Source organism: Sinocyclocheilus anshuiensis, unplaced genomic scaffold (genome assembly GCF_001515605.1).
Source record: "Sinocyclocheilus anshuiensis isolate Anshui unplaced genomic scaffold, SAMN03320099.WGS_v1.1 scaffold1874, whole genome shotgun sequence".
Taxonomy (NCBI): domain Eukaryota; kingdom Metazoa; phylum Chordata; class Actinopteri; order Cypriniformes; family Cyprinidae; genus Sinocyclocheilus; species Sinocyclocheilus anshuiensis.
Genome location: NW_015546140.1, coordinates 1 through 14737, shown reverse-complemented (window position 1 = coordinate 14737; position 14737 = coordinate 1). Strand labels below are relative to the sequence as shown.

At 39.9% G+C, this 14737-nt stretch overlaps 3 non-coding genes across 3 annotated transcripts; 1 reads left to right on the top strand and 2 right to left on the bottom strand.

The window, feature by feature from the left end:
* The first annotated feature begins 9059 nt into the window (after positions 1–9059).
* On the top strand, positions 9060–9131 carry trnae-cuc (transfer RNA glutamic acid (anticodon CUC)). The gene has a single exon. It is a non-coding gene; the product is annotated as a tRNA-Glu (tRNA).
* A 314-nt stretch (positions 9132–9445) lies between these two features.
* Positions 9446–9517, bottom strand: trnae-uuc (transfer RNA glutamic acid (anticodon UUC)). The gene has a single exon. It is a non-coding gene; the product is annotated as a tRNA-Glu (tRNA).
* Positions 9518–10722: 1205 nt separating this feature from the next.
* On the bottom strand, positions 10723–10810 carry trnay-gua (transfer RNA tyrosine (anticodon GUA)). Its single transcript is given in 2 exon segments — positions 10723–10758; positions 10774–10810. It is a non-coding gene; the product is annotated as a tRNA-Tyr (tRNA).
* Between the last annotated feature and the right edge of the window lie 3927 nt (positions 10811–14737).

Genomic DNA, 14737 nt, shown 5'->3' with positions numbered 1-14737 from the left:
TCTTCAAAATATCTTCTTTTGTGTTCAGCACAAGAAAGAAATTAATACAGGTTTAGGACAAAATGTGAGTGAGTAAATAATGACAGAAATGTAGTTTTTGGGGTGAACTATCCCTTTAATGATAGTCGGCAGTCTGTTTAATAGCTACTGTCCCTTTAAGAGCTTCACGCATTTCTCTCTCAACTGTTTACTTTCATTTTAGACATAACCAACTGTGTTTATATGTAAACCTTGTGTGTTTTTGACAGCATTAGATGCTAAATCAATCAGACGCGAAAGACAACTTAGTCCAATAATCAGGCGCTTTTTGACAGGCTCTCAGTGTGAGCGCGCTTTGTGAGTACGCGCTCAGAAAAAGTGCATGCAGAACAGCACGTGGATTAAATGTTTAACCGATATTGCTTTGAAGCAGATGGAAATAATGTAGTTTTGTGATTGCGCATAAGTGCAGTATCCCGTGAGAGTAACTCTACCGCTGAGCTAACACTGATGTGAATGCATGTGGCGTTGTACATTATATTGAGACGGAGGGAGGCGCCAGAACTGCAGCTGATAAAATGTGTGCTGTAGCACGATACTACGATATTTCTTCAAAAGCAGATCATGGAGACATTTTAAGCATCCACGATCAAAAAGCGTCATATCGCACACCCCTAACTACCAAGTATAATCAATCTCACACACACAAACAAGCACAACGAAATCACTTCACACTATTAAGCGGCTGTGTTATGAACATGCAAAACTGTATCGCACGCGTGCTACAGTGGTAAATTCATTAATCGCATAGACCAGTTTTTTCGTAGCACGTGCAACATATATGTCGCACTGTACAGCCCTGTATTAAGCGAATTTTTATTTGTTTTAATGATTTTTTAAAAGGCAAGCCAGTCCTGTCCAATCTGTTAGTTTATGAACTGTAACAATTAATGAGTGTCTGTAACATTTTGGTTTACTGGATGGTAGTTTTGAGAGAAAATGTTGCATCTGTGAATGTTGATGTGTTTACTCTTGTATTAATCCTGGTTAAACTCTTCTACATTTGATCTTAATCAGTAGCTGAAGCCTTTTTATCTCTTTGCCTTTATTATGTTATTTCCCTCAGATTGTCTGCCGTTCTCCACATCAAAAGTCTTGTTAAATAAAATATGTAAAATAAATACAAAAAATATATGAAATGTATAACCTTTGTATTTTTTTGACCAAGCTAGAAGATATTCTTATCTTGAGGTTAATGACAAATAATTAGTGAATGGATACACAGATATATTTGAAAATTTTACAATTCACATGTATTAAGTTTTACTTATGACTAATTGAATCTGTCCATTTAAAGGGAACCTATTATGCAAAATTCACTTTTATAAGGTGTTTGAACACAGTCCACAGTGTGTGTACACAACCAGCCTATAATCATAAAATCCACCCACTCTTTTTTTAATAATCCCCATAAATCATAAACAGACTCTCTAAATGCGCCAGATTTCTTCTCCCTACTGTGATGTCACAGTAGGGGGAAGCCCCACCCACAACTGTTATGGGACACTGCCGTATTAGCATAGACCCCGCCCTGAGTGAGCTGCAGCAGTCTGCCATTTTTGTTTGCACGCTGTAATGGTTAGAGATTTAAATTGTCTACACAAAAAAAACATTACAAATGTTCTGCTGTTGGATGTACCAATGAACATAAGAGTCTCCATAGACTCCCGACATCCGAGGTAAAGACCAGCACTCTCGCGAGACCAGATGCAACCGAGTACGGTGTGGAACAAGTTTTGATGGGGGAATGCGGTCCCGCACAGGTCTCTAATCTGGCACTGAGGACATTGACATGTGAATCCACCAGTCGCCCTGCAGAGGGAGAGTTGAATCCTCCATTTTGTGAAAGGGTGACAGAGTAGAGCTGATGCAGATTAGTGTGACTGAAGATCACCATTTGTCACAAAATATTCATAAAATCATTGATTGACATGGATTTGGTGAGTGCTTAATGCTTTTGGTATGATTTTATCTAAGTTTGTTGAACGCTAATCTAATAACAATCAGTAAACAAGTTTCTATGCAGTTATGGGATAAAAACTTTTTGTATGTTTTATGTAGAATCTTGAGTTCATACTAATGTATTTATGGTTTAATATGGATCCTGTCCTGATCTAGTCTGTGTCAACGTTATATTTGAGTTTAATTTGATTTATATTGATAATTGTTGTCCTGATCTAGTCTGTGATTTTCATTTATTTGAGTTTAATTTGATTTATATTGATAATTGTTTTGTGAGAATGTTATTTGAGTTTGATTTGAGTTAATTGCTTTGAGAAAGAAAATTCAGCAGATAGCCGTGTTTGAATTGTTACATCTCTTTGCAAAATAAACATGAAAATATTCCTGTTATTGTTTGGCCTAAAATACAGGTCAGGTTTTTTGTTGCGGTGGAACTTAAAGTTCTAGAAATCAATTGATGGCGAGCCGCCATGGATCTGGATACTCAATTGACTGAATAAGCTTCTCATCGTGAAACTACGGGTTTCTGCCATACGAGGTGGGATCTCAGCTTACTTGTTATTGTTATTTTATTTTTTTCATCTTCATGGTTGAAAGTATGGGGAAATTCTCTTCCTGGACTGTCTGACACTGACTTTTGGAAAAGAAAACAAACTGATTTTTGAAGTTAACGAGACTTTAGAAAGAAACTATTTGATTTTGACTAAATTTGACTGTGGAAGAAACTGAGATTTCATTGGATTGGGTCTTTATTGACTCTGTTAAACTTAATTAGAGAATAAAGAAAAGAGTAGTAGAGCGGACTACGATGGTAGCCCCACACGGTGATGTCACACCCTCTAATGAGTCAATCATATTTCAGCCAAAGTCTAATAATTCTTTGCCACAGTTTAGTACATCATCTTCAAGGTCCAATGCTGATGTGAGCACACCACTGAAAGTAACAGTGAGTGATGTGACTCCAGCTGAAGTGCAGCGATTAGTTGTTGAGCATATTGTGAGAAGTGAAGATACTCCTTCACATTCCCTTGCTTCTATGTGCTTGAGACCTTTCTCAGGAAAACCCTCATACTCAGCTAATGAGTAAGACTATGATACGTGGCGCACAAACGTTGAATTCCTCTTGACTGACTCCACCCTCTCGGATGTGCAACGCTCACAACGTATTTTGGACAGTCTCCTCCCACCTGCAGCTGATATTGTGAAACACTTAAGTCCTCATTCCCGTCCAATTGATTATCTTGAGCTCCTAGACTCAGCTTTCGGTACGGTGGAGGACGGAGATTAGCATTTTGCAAAGTTTATGAGCACATTCCAAAATGCTGGTGAGAAACCATCACAGATCTTGCACAGATTGCAAAAGGCCCTGGGCGCAGCCATTAAGAGAGGCAGTGTTTCTGCAACTGAACGCGATTTGCACTTGCTAAAACAATTTTGCCGGGGGTGCTGGGACAATGATTTAATAACTGAGCTTCAGCAAGAGCAGAAAAGGAATAATCCACCTGCATTCTCTGATTTGCTATTGCTGTTGCGAACAGAAGAAGATAAGCAAGCTATAAAAGCAGTGCGAATGAACCAACATTTGGGCACTGCCAAGCACTCTTCCGGAACCCCAAGGCATGTTGTGTCAAACCTCCACTCTATAAGTGCTGCGTTTTCTGCTGATAAGTGTGATGAAGTGGAGGAATTAAAGTGACAGGTAGTTGAACTACAAAATCAAATTGCCTCTATGACACAATCTAAAAAATGTTAAAGAGTCCAAGTCAAAGGAGCCCAGCGTACCATCAAGGTCAGTCAAGACATTCTCTCCCAAGCTAAACAAAGGTAACAATCCCCAACCCAACAAGCCAGCTAAGCCACGACCCTGGTATCGTTTTAATTGTGGGGAGGATGGCCATATAGCCTCTCACTGTGAGGGTAGTGCCAATCCTTCCTTGGTTGGTACTAAGAACTGCCAGCTAAAAGAAAAGCAGTTACAGTGGGAGAGATGTAACAAATCTCCAGATTCCAAAGATTTAAACTAACTTCCGTTCCTTTTGTGGGACAAAGAGGAAATGGAGAAATCAGTCAAAGTCCCACAGACAACTTTGCAATATCTACTCCTGCTAATGAGAATCCCCCTCCTGAACACAAATGTTGTTTAAGACTCCCATCTGGTCTTGTTGGAACTAAATGCACTGCAAGAGTGGTGATTGCTAATAAAGAGATTAATTGTCTTCTTCACACTGGGTCACAGGTGACAACCTTTGCTTTATCATTTTATGAGGATGCTTTTACAAATCAAGCCATATAACCCTTGCACCACTTGCTTGAGATTGAAGGTGCAAATGGAGAGCGAGAGCAAGAGCGCGCCACTTAACGCGTTTCTTTCATGGTTACGGAAGTCTTCGGCAGCGCTGCAGTTACTTGCTCAAGAAGACTAGGTTGTTCGAGAGGAACTACACTAGCCTGCCTCTGGCTGCAGAGTAGCCGCTTGCAGTCAAAAAAAAAAAGAGACGTCAAATCAGACACTTCTTCTCCTGGTAATGACGCTCTCGCAGTGTTTGCATACTCTATCACAGATGAAGTGAATTATATGAAATATTTGTCAAATACACAGACGTTTCAGATATCTGATCACTCTACACAAAAATCTAGAAACAATGTGAACGAACTCCCCAACAGCTTAAGCAGCAAACTTTGCAAAACACAAACTTTGTCACTGCCAAAACTTTTGGCCATGACTGTACTTCTTAATACAGCGCCATCTGTTCATGAATAAGTTCAACATTAACATATGCTGTTTAAATAACGTTACCAATAATGTGGGGGTATATGCTTTTATCAGGTTTTTTTTTTTTTTTTAAACGTGACTCATATCGTGCTTATCACAGAATCTAACCAACGAGAATAAAGTGTCATATCAAGGCTTTCACAGTGCCTGACCTAGGTGGCTGGACTCGTTTTGCTCTCTTGGTACTTTGATGGCACATGTGATCGTAAGGTGGCTGCAGCGCCGATCAAAGTTAGACAAATTTTCTAACCAGAATGCATTGCTTTTCACAGGCGGCAGCTCGTCTTTGCGGCACCACATGAAGTCGAAGAGGCAAACCAAGGAAGATGTAGAACATGTCTTGTTTAGATGCAATAAATACCATGAATACAGGCAGAAATGGCAGGAAATTGAAAAAGAAAATAAAATTGAAGATATTCTTAGAGAACAAGGGATGGAAAGAAATACACTCAAAGCTTTGTTTATATTTCTTGAAAATACTGGATTAATAAGAAGAATTTAGAAACGAAAAGATAACCCTTTGTGGGTTTTCTTTTGTTTTGTTTTATATATTTTTTCTTTATCCCCCTCCCCTCCTGTACAGTAGGTGGCGATATGCAATAATTACAAGTTGCAAAAACCAAGAAAAAAGATCCCGGTCATGACTAGGAACTGCTGTAAAACGGCATCAATGTCTATGTTTGTTGCCAATCACCCCCGATTTGAGCTTCGGATGCGTTCAGATATTTGAACTTGAGCGACTACACCGTATGCGACACGCCGATCGGATGTGATGTATTCCCAAGTTGTCCAATCAAATCAGTGTGCGCAAGTTGAGAATTATAATTCTTTTTGTTTCTCACATTTTATTTTGTTTTAAAACTTAAAAAAAAATGCATGATTATTGGTGAATAATAAATTATTCATTTAATTTTATATTTTATTATTTTTAATGTTGTAATTTTAATTATTGTTGGCATTCAATTCATTTCACCATGGTGAATGTACGGAGGATAAAGGCTCTTGCACTTCTTTACTGGAGACGCAAAAAGAAATACCGCAAATCAGTGTGGGTACAACACTACCTGGCTCGGAGGAAACATCTTGGCGAGTATCACCGTTTAGTGCAAGAGCTGCGCCTTAACAGGGACGATTTCCGTGAGTATTTTCGGGTCTCACGAGAGGAATTTAATGAGATCCTTCAGGTTGTTGGCCCAAAAATTAGCAGGCAGGATACTGCATTCCGGAAATCCATCAGCCTGGCCGAATGCCTGGCAATTTGTCTCAGGTACAAACCGAAGTTATTTGGGTTTTATAATTACGGGGTCTGTGTCATAATGGCCAAGTTAATAATAATAATAATAATATATATATATGTGTGTGTGTGTGTGTATGTATATATACCCACACTATTCTGTGTACTTGTTTAACTATACTTATGAGGGCTAATGTCCTCACTAATATAGTGAAATATCATAATTGACTTGAGGACATTTTAAATTTGTTAAAAATGCTATACGTGGGAATACTAGGCTAGATGCTAATTAAGGCACGACATGGATTTGCATACATTCAGCAAATTTGGCAAACAAAACACACCTGACAAACCGACAATCTCGCTAACTCTCTTCCAAGCCTCATTTTTCCTATTAAAGTCTCTGTATGATTCTAGCGAAGTATCATACAGAATGGGGTTTTCTGAGACCGCGAGGATAAGCTTCTCTCCCATGTTGCCGTGTACGATCATAATGAAATTTCCGTGCGACTGCCACTAGGGGGCGAATTCCGACAGTCGTGTCCGAATGTCGTGTGCAGTGGAAAGGCCGCTTAAAGCTGTATCTTTCTTTTATAAATCTGATAAAACTGAAGACACTTCGGAGATGTGAATGATGCAATACTGCACTATAGGTACTCAAGATTAAGATGACATTGGCCGAAAATGTGTGTGTTATGTCCCCTTTAACCTAGTCAAGTCGACTTTATATTTATAGCACTACAGCACAGATTTAAGCAGCAGGAAATAATGACCATGGTACAAATGGAATCATTTCTGCTGCAGCGCACCTCCAAGACAAAATGGCCTGGGCTGCTGCCATGCTGCCTCGCCGCCTGCCGGCCAGTGGCTTCGCAGGCAGCGTTTGTTCATGAAGGTAACTCATGAAACTGATGTCGGGCATGCTTCTGAGGCAGCTTAACGGTTCAGTGATCTACAACAAAATAAAACGAGCTTTAGTGAAAACTAAGCAAATATTAAATGATTTATTTGATCAACCATAACGGGATAGAACACACAGGATTGTGGGTATCAAGGCAGCGAAGGAGATCTATTCTGCCTTTAAATATCGACCAGATGAGGTATCTCAGGAGGCAGGACATAAAGCTAACTTTGGACTCGACGTGTCTCGATGCCTTCCTACCTTGAAATGTGTCCTCCAAAGGCAGCATTTTCCAGTTTCGGATGCAGTCGTCAGTTCAGCATTGATTCTGTTCCCACATCAGACACACTTGTTCTGTCTAGTCGTATTGGAAACATGCTTGTTCTTAAGCTCTCGGTTGTTATTGGGAACATGCTTGTTCTTAAATTATAGTTGCATTGTCGGGAACACGCTTGTCCCAGAGCTATCTGGTTGTTATTGGAACATGCTTGTTCTAAAAGCTGTAGTCGTAATCGGAACATGCTTCTTCTTAAACTGTCTAGTCATATGGGTATATGCTTGTTCTTAAGCTACCTGGTCATTATTGGGAACATGCTTATTCTTAAGTTATAGCTGTATGGTTGGGAACATGCTTGTTCCAGAGCAATGAACACGCTTGTCCCAGAGCTATCTGGTTGTTATTGTTCTAAAAGCTGTAGTTGTATTGGGAACATGCTTGTTTTTAAGCTGTCTAGTCGCATTGGGAATATGCTTGTTCTTAAGCTGTGTAGTCGTATTGGAAATATGCTCGTTCTTAAGCTACCTGGTCGTTATTGAGAACATGCTTATTCTTAAGTTATAGCTGTATTGTTGGGAACATGCTTGTTCCAGAGCAATCCGGTCATTAATCGGAACATGCTTGTTCTTAAAGCTGAATCTGAATTGGAAACATGTTTTTCCTCAGTATTATCAGCAGTTTTCGCATTGCTCAATAGCTAATTACCCTCCTCCATCCCCAACTCCTCCTCCTCTGTCAGTCAAGTTTCAGCCTTCTGATTCTCCTTTGAATCAGATCTAAATGTGTACATTAAAGTTTTGAACTTTAATGATATCTGTAATACTTGTTGGCTCAGTTTTGTTTACCCCAGGGGGTTACCACTGCTCTCCCTGCTCTTATCCATGCTAGGCTGCATGGATGCGCAGGGAATTCTTGCCCAGAACAGAACCATACCGCCAATCCAAACTGTATGCTGATTGTCAGTCATCTTTGACAATAGTGGTCCTGACAGAATTGAGGTAGAGGAGAGTGATAAGCCAAAGACTGCTTTTGTTTGTCCCCTGGGGTTCTGTGAATTTAATCGAATGCCCCCAGCACGTTCCAGCGTCTGATGGAACGTTGCATGGGGGACATCAATCTGAAAGAGGTTCTAGTCTTTATAGATGATCTCATAGTCTTTTCAGCAACATTAGAAGAGCACGAGGATAGGCTCTTGCGAGTTCTTCAACGTTTGAAAGACTACAGTCTCAAGTTGTCACCGGAAAAATTAAAATTTTTCCAGACATCGGTGAGGTATCTAGGGCACATTGTGTCTGCAAACGGTGTTGAGATGGATCCTAATAAGTTCAAGGCCCTAAAAACTTGGCCAAGTCCAACGAACTTAAAGGAACTTAGTTCCTTCCTTGGTTTTGCAGGGTATTACAGGAGATTTATCAAAGCCTTTTCCAAAATAGTAAAACCCCTTAAAAATCTCACCTCTGGATACCCTCCGCTTCGCAAATCAATGAAGACTCAAGAGATGAAAGGTCAATACTTGAACCCAAGAGAGCCATTCAAACAGCGTTGGACAGCTACTTGTCAGCAAGCTTTTATTGAAATCATTGACAAACTTACTATCAAAAATTTACAAAACTTACAAAAAAAAACAATTAAAAAACAGCTTTAGAAAAGTAAATACAGAGCGAGCCAGCCAGGAGTCAGACCTAGATTCTTCTGATCCATAGTCAGATGCGTTATTCATTGCGCCACTTGCCCACTGACAAAAGTGCCTCTAGATTGCACCAGACTTGTTGATTTTTAACATGACAGAGGCCAGAATTGCTGTCTGCTTACTCGCATGCTGTTATCAGGAGTGCAGCCCACAAGCCCACCAGCTCACCACCTCCCCAGCCCTTCCCTGGTGGTCTAGTGGTTAGGATTTGGTGCTCTCACCGCCGCGGCCTGGGTTCGATTCCCGGTCAGGGAATGCTCTTTTGCCTCCCAACGGTGGACTGTCAATTGAATCTCTGCTTGCTGCTGCGAGAAACTCACCCAAACAAAAAAAAGGTGTGTGCTTGAAAACAGAACTCCTTCGAGCCGGAGTCAAACCAGCGTCCTAATGATTGCCAACACTTCTACCTACCTTCCTCCACTCTAGCAGCTGAGCTATCGAAGGCGTGGGGTGCTGGTCTGAACCTCAATCTATCAGGGTTCTGTAGCTCTAATGTTGGCCAAAAATCACGTCTGGTGCAGGAAGACGTGCTGGCTTTTTTTGAGGAGGGAAGCAAAAAGGAGCCCAACTTCCCATACCGGGAGTTGAACCCGGGCCCCCTGGGTGAAAATCAGGAATCCTAACTGCTAGACCATAAGGGAACTGCCTTGAACCGGCCACAGACTTGTTGGCCACTTTCCATACGTGTGGCCAGTGTGGGGGCAGGGTTTTGTAGTGGCCTATGGGTTTTGGTGTGTGACTTTAACAATGTGAGAATAATTTTGCAAAACAAGAATTATCCGAAGGGATCGTTTACTGAATTAAATCGTGATGCATGCATTCAAGGGATCTGTTGCTTGACTGACCCAGGGGATTCAGTTTTTTTGGCATATTCTTGTGATTGCTGAATAGATACCTCAAACTGGTAAATCAAGTCTTGTCCAGGAGAATATACCCACTTCATGCACACGAAAAAAACGCATGCTAACCGTTCTCTAGAGTAAAAACCGCCTATCTTCGGTCTGTCAAGGTACAAAAATGACAAATTCTGAGATTAACAATGAAAGGGAGACATTTTTAATCGGATAAGCTGCGGATTATTCGCTCGTTCAGTTTAATTTAGTTCACAACTTTTTCTCAATGTCCAGGTGGCAGTTAGGAATAAGGCTACAAAATGGCAAGCCCATGACATCAAAACCACATGGCATTACACCCTGCAAAGTAGTGAACCAGTTACAAAGTAGCGATCAAGTTGTTCATTCAAGAATCAAATGACTGCCAGTCTGGAGCTTATTTCCACGTTAATCGCCGAGCTTGTCGGAGTGCTTGTGGGACGATTGGCAATCACGAAGCATGTGCGCATCTCCCGTAGACATTAGAACGGGTGTGCAACATACGCCTTTTGTGGAATAAAAGATGCATGCTTGGAGATTTGTCTCTTCTTCTGGACTTTTCGGAAAAAAAAAAACAGCTACAAAATCAGCCTGAGAAAAGTAAACACAGAGCGAGCCAGCGAGGAGTTGAACCTAGAATCTTCTGATCCATAGTCAGACGCTTTATCCATTGCACCACTGGTCCACCTACAGAAATGCCTCGCGATTGCACCAGACTTGTTGGTTTTCGACGTGACAAAGGTCAGAATTGCTGTCTAATTATTCTCATGCTACTATCAGGAGAGTAACCAAACCACCCTTCCCTGGTGGTCTAGTGGTTAGGATTCGTTGCTCTCACTGCCGCGGACCGGGTTCCATTCCTGGTCAGGGAATGATCTTTTACCTTCCAACGGTGGACTGTGAAGTGAAGCTCTGCTTGCAGCTGTGAGAAACCCAGCCAAACAAGAAAAAAGGTGGGCATTTGAAAATAGACCTCCTTCGAGCCGGAGTCGAACCAGCGACCTAAGGATTGTCAACACTCCTACCTACCGTCCTCCGCTCTACCAGCTAAGCTATCGAAGGCTCTCTGCTTGAAACAGAACCTCAACCTATTAGGGTTTTGTAGCTCTACTGCTGGCCAAAAAACACGTCTCGTGCAGGAAGACGTGCTGGCTGTTTGAGGAGGGAAGCAAAAAGGAGCCCACCTTCCCATACCAGGAGTCAAACCCGGGCTGTCTGGGTGAAAACCAGGAATCCTAACCGCTAGACCATATGGGAATTGCCTTGAATTGGACAAAGGCTTGTGGGCCACTTTCCATATGTGTGGCCAGTGTGGGGGCAGGGTTATGTAGTGGCCTATGAGGTTTGGTGTGTGACTTTAACAATGTGAAAATAATTTTGCAAAACAAGAATTATCCGAAGGGATCGTTTACTGAATTAAATCGTGGTGCATGCATTCAAGGGATCTGTTGCTTGACTCACCCAGGGGATTCTGTTTTTTTGCCATATTCCTGTGATTGCTGAATAGATACCTCAAACTGGTAAATCAAGTCTTGTCCAGGAGAAAATACCCACTTCATGCATTCGAAAACACGCATGGTAACCGTTCTCTAGAGGAAAAACCACCTATCGTCGGTCTGTCAAGGGACAAAAATGACAAATTCTGAGATTAACAATGAAAGGGACACATTTTTAATCAGATAAGTTGCGGATTATTCACTCGTTCAGTTTAATTTAGTTCACAACTTTTTCTCAATGTCCAGGTGGCAGTTAGGAATAAGGCTACAAAATGGCAAGCCCATGACATCAAAACCACATGGCATTACACCCTGCAAAGTAGTGAAGCAGTTACAAAGTAGCGATGAAGTTGTTCATTCAAGAATCAAATGACTGCCAGTCTGGAGCTTATTTCCACGTTAATCGCCGAGCTTGTCGGAGTGCTTGTGGGACGATTGGCAATCACGAAGCATGTGCGCATCTCCCGTAGACATTAGAACGGGTGTGCAACATACGCCTTTTGTGGAATAAAAGATGCATGCTTGGAGATTTGTCTCTTCTTCTGGACTTTTCGAAAAAAAAAAAAAACTACAAAAACAGCCTGAGAAAAGTAAACACAGGGCAAGCCAGCCAGGAGTCAAACCTAGAATCTTCTGATCCATAGTCAGACTCCTTATCCATTGCGCCAAAGCTGGGGAACAATAGTCTGTATAAGGGGGGGAAGAAAGAGAAGAAGGGTGAAGCAGGAAAAATTGAGAAAAGGGAATAATAGTCTGTATAAGGGGGGGGAAGAAGGAGAAGAAGGGTGAAGCAGGAAAAATAGAGAAAAATTGAGAAATTGAGAAAAAATGAAGTGAAATGGGAGTTAATATTGACTATGCTGCCCGTCAGAAGCTACAGGACGCATATATTACATTATTAGTTTGAGAAATATGTCCATAGATAACACTTTGCTGTAATATTGCATGGGGCGCTGTGGATCCAAAGGTTGCCGGTTCGATCCCCGACTGGAGCAGGCATCTCTAACCAAAAACTCTAACTGAAATATTACGAATCATTTAATTAATCACTTATTAATTGATACAAATAGGACAATGGCTTATTACGAATGTCATACAGTCAAATATATGTACTTAGTGTACATAAGTGAACATACTTATGTAACAATGATATAGATAATAATTAACCTAATTTACATAGCAATGCAAGAAACATTTCTATCAATTAGTTGCACTAGCGGACACCTACACATGTATGTTTTGTTTTGACAAAAATTTATAAAAAGTATTCATATGTATTGTTTGTATGTATTTATGTATGTGTTTTACATTGCTTGAGAAAAAATACCCAATTTATTAATACTTTATATACTTCAATTAATAATTTAAAAATGAAAGGAATTAGAATTGAAAGTTTGTAATTGTTTTCTCTGAGTGACTGTTAAATAAATAAAGATAAAGGCCTTGCTGTTCAAATATATTACAAATTTATTACAAAACATACATCTTAATTCTCTCTCTTTCTCTCTCTCACACACACAGTAAGCATATCATAGATACAAAGAAATTGAAGAAATATATATAAAATACAAATATAAAATAAATAAACAAAATACAAAAAGTAATAAAAGTAGAAGATTCTGGTCAGCTGGTAAAAAGTATACAAATAACAAAATCAACACACCTTGCAAGGCTCACACAAAAAACAGTAATATACAGTGTGTTATTTCTGTTATGTTGATTTTTTTAAATGCCAGACCTGTTATATGGGATGAATATTGAACAGTTACATCAACGAACTAATAGAACATGACTGAAGTATTTCCACTACACATCTACACCGTATGAGACAAAGTCAAGTCAAGTCAAGTCAAGTCTGCTTTATTGTCAATTCTTCCACATGTACAGCACATACACACAGAGAATTGAAATTGCGTTACTCTCAGACCCTTGGTGCATACAGATAACACTAACAGTAGAACATAAATACAGATATACAGATTAAATATAAAATACAGCTATACAAATATACAAATAAGGTAAAATGTAAAAAAATCTAAAAAAATATATCTAAAAAAATATATATAAAGCAGCACACGGCACATGGCAGATAGAGTGCAAACCAGTGAAGTAAACAACAGTGCAGATATAATGATTTGTAGTGATTTAATTTAAGAGTTTCTCACAGCTCTAGCAGCTACCGATGGTATCGAGGAGGTGGTTGTGGACACAGGAGAGGGAGGAAGAGACAGAGTCGAGACAGTCTGAATGTACATTCTGGGACTGCGGGCAGGCGATGGTGTCCTCCTTGTCATGGCACTTGTGACAGTGCTGGACATGGCAGAAGAATCAGAAGTGCAACTGATGGGCTGAGAGAATATGACCACAGTTTACAACATTATATATAATATTAATCTGTCCTTAAATCCTTATTAGGAATTACAGTAATGACAACATAATTTAAACATATCTTTATGGAATGAAAATAACAGTAGCCTAACAAGAATACCCAGGCATAACAAGAATAAGAATGCATAATATACGATTGTATTATACGATTGATTATATGATTGTAAAATCAAATTCAAACTGTCATTCTCTTTACATTACCTTGGTTGCATGCTTCCTGCCCAAATTTAAATTTGGCTTTAAAGCGGCACCCTGAGACCCACCAAACCGCGGCTTTATAAACTGAAAAAAAAAAAAAAAAAAGTAATCTTAAGAGGAGCCTTGTAAATTAAAATGCATATATTTGAATATGCTAGAATTTAAATATCAGTATCAGTAAATCCTCATTTGCCATAGTCACCATAGTCAAAGTTGGCTTGTGGGGTGTGAGTCATCCAGATGTTGCTGTCTGCCCCGGTGATGATGCAACTGATGCAACAAGTGATGCAGATGAGGGGCCTGGTGTCATTGAAGAGGACACTGACATGGAAGGCTACAGGTTAAGAGAAAAGAAAATGAAATTTTATAAGAGACTATAACACCAACACTTCATAATTTTAGGAAAATATTTTTGATACCTTTGTTGTATGGAATCCACAACTACATGTCTGTGTCCCTCCAAACAAAGACATTTGTCCCCTCAACTGCACTGGACATTTTTCAATCTGTAATTTTGTTTAACAGTGAATCATAAGAATGTGACCCCTTTCAATATGACATAGCTTTATGTTTTATGATTGTACACATATCACTTTATCTAAATTTACCTTCAGATACATGTCATGCCACTTTCTCTGGCGGGGTGCCGGCCTGTTTCCTGCCTCAGAAGGCCAGACCCCTACAGCAGCAAACTTATGGAGGTGCGACATCCACTCCTCGTCGCCCATAGCCCTGTGCTTTTTGTGTTTGGAAGCCATCTTCCATTACTAGAGTAAATAAAATTGTAACTATTAAATTTAAATTTGTAACTATTCAGTAAATGGTATAACCATATACGTGGGTAGTTTTAACTCACTACTATAAAATCCTGTACATAGATAGCATTTGTAAATCAGCAAATTCTATT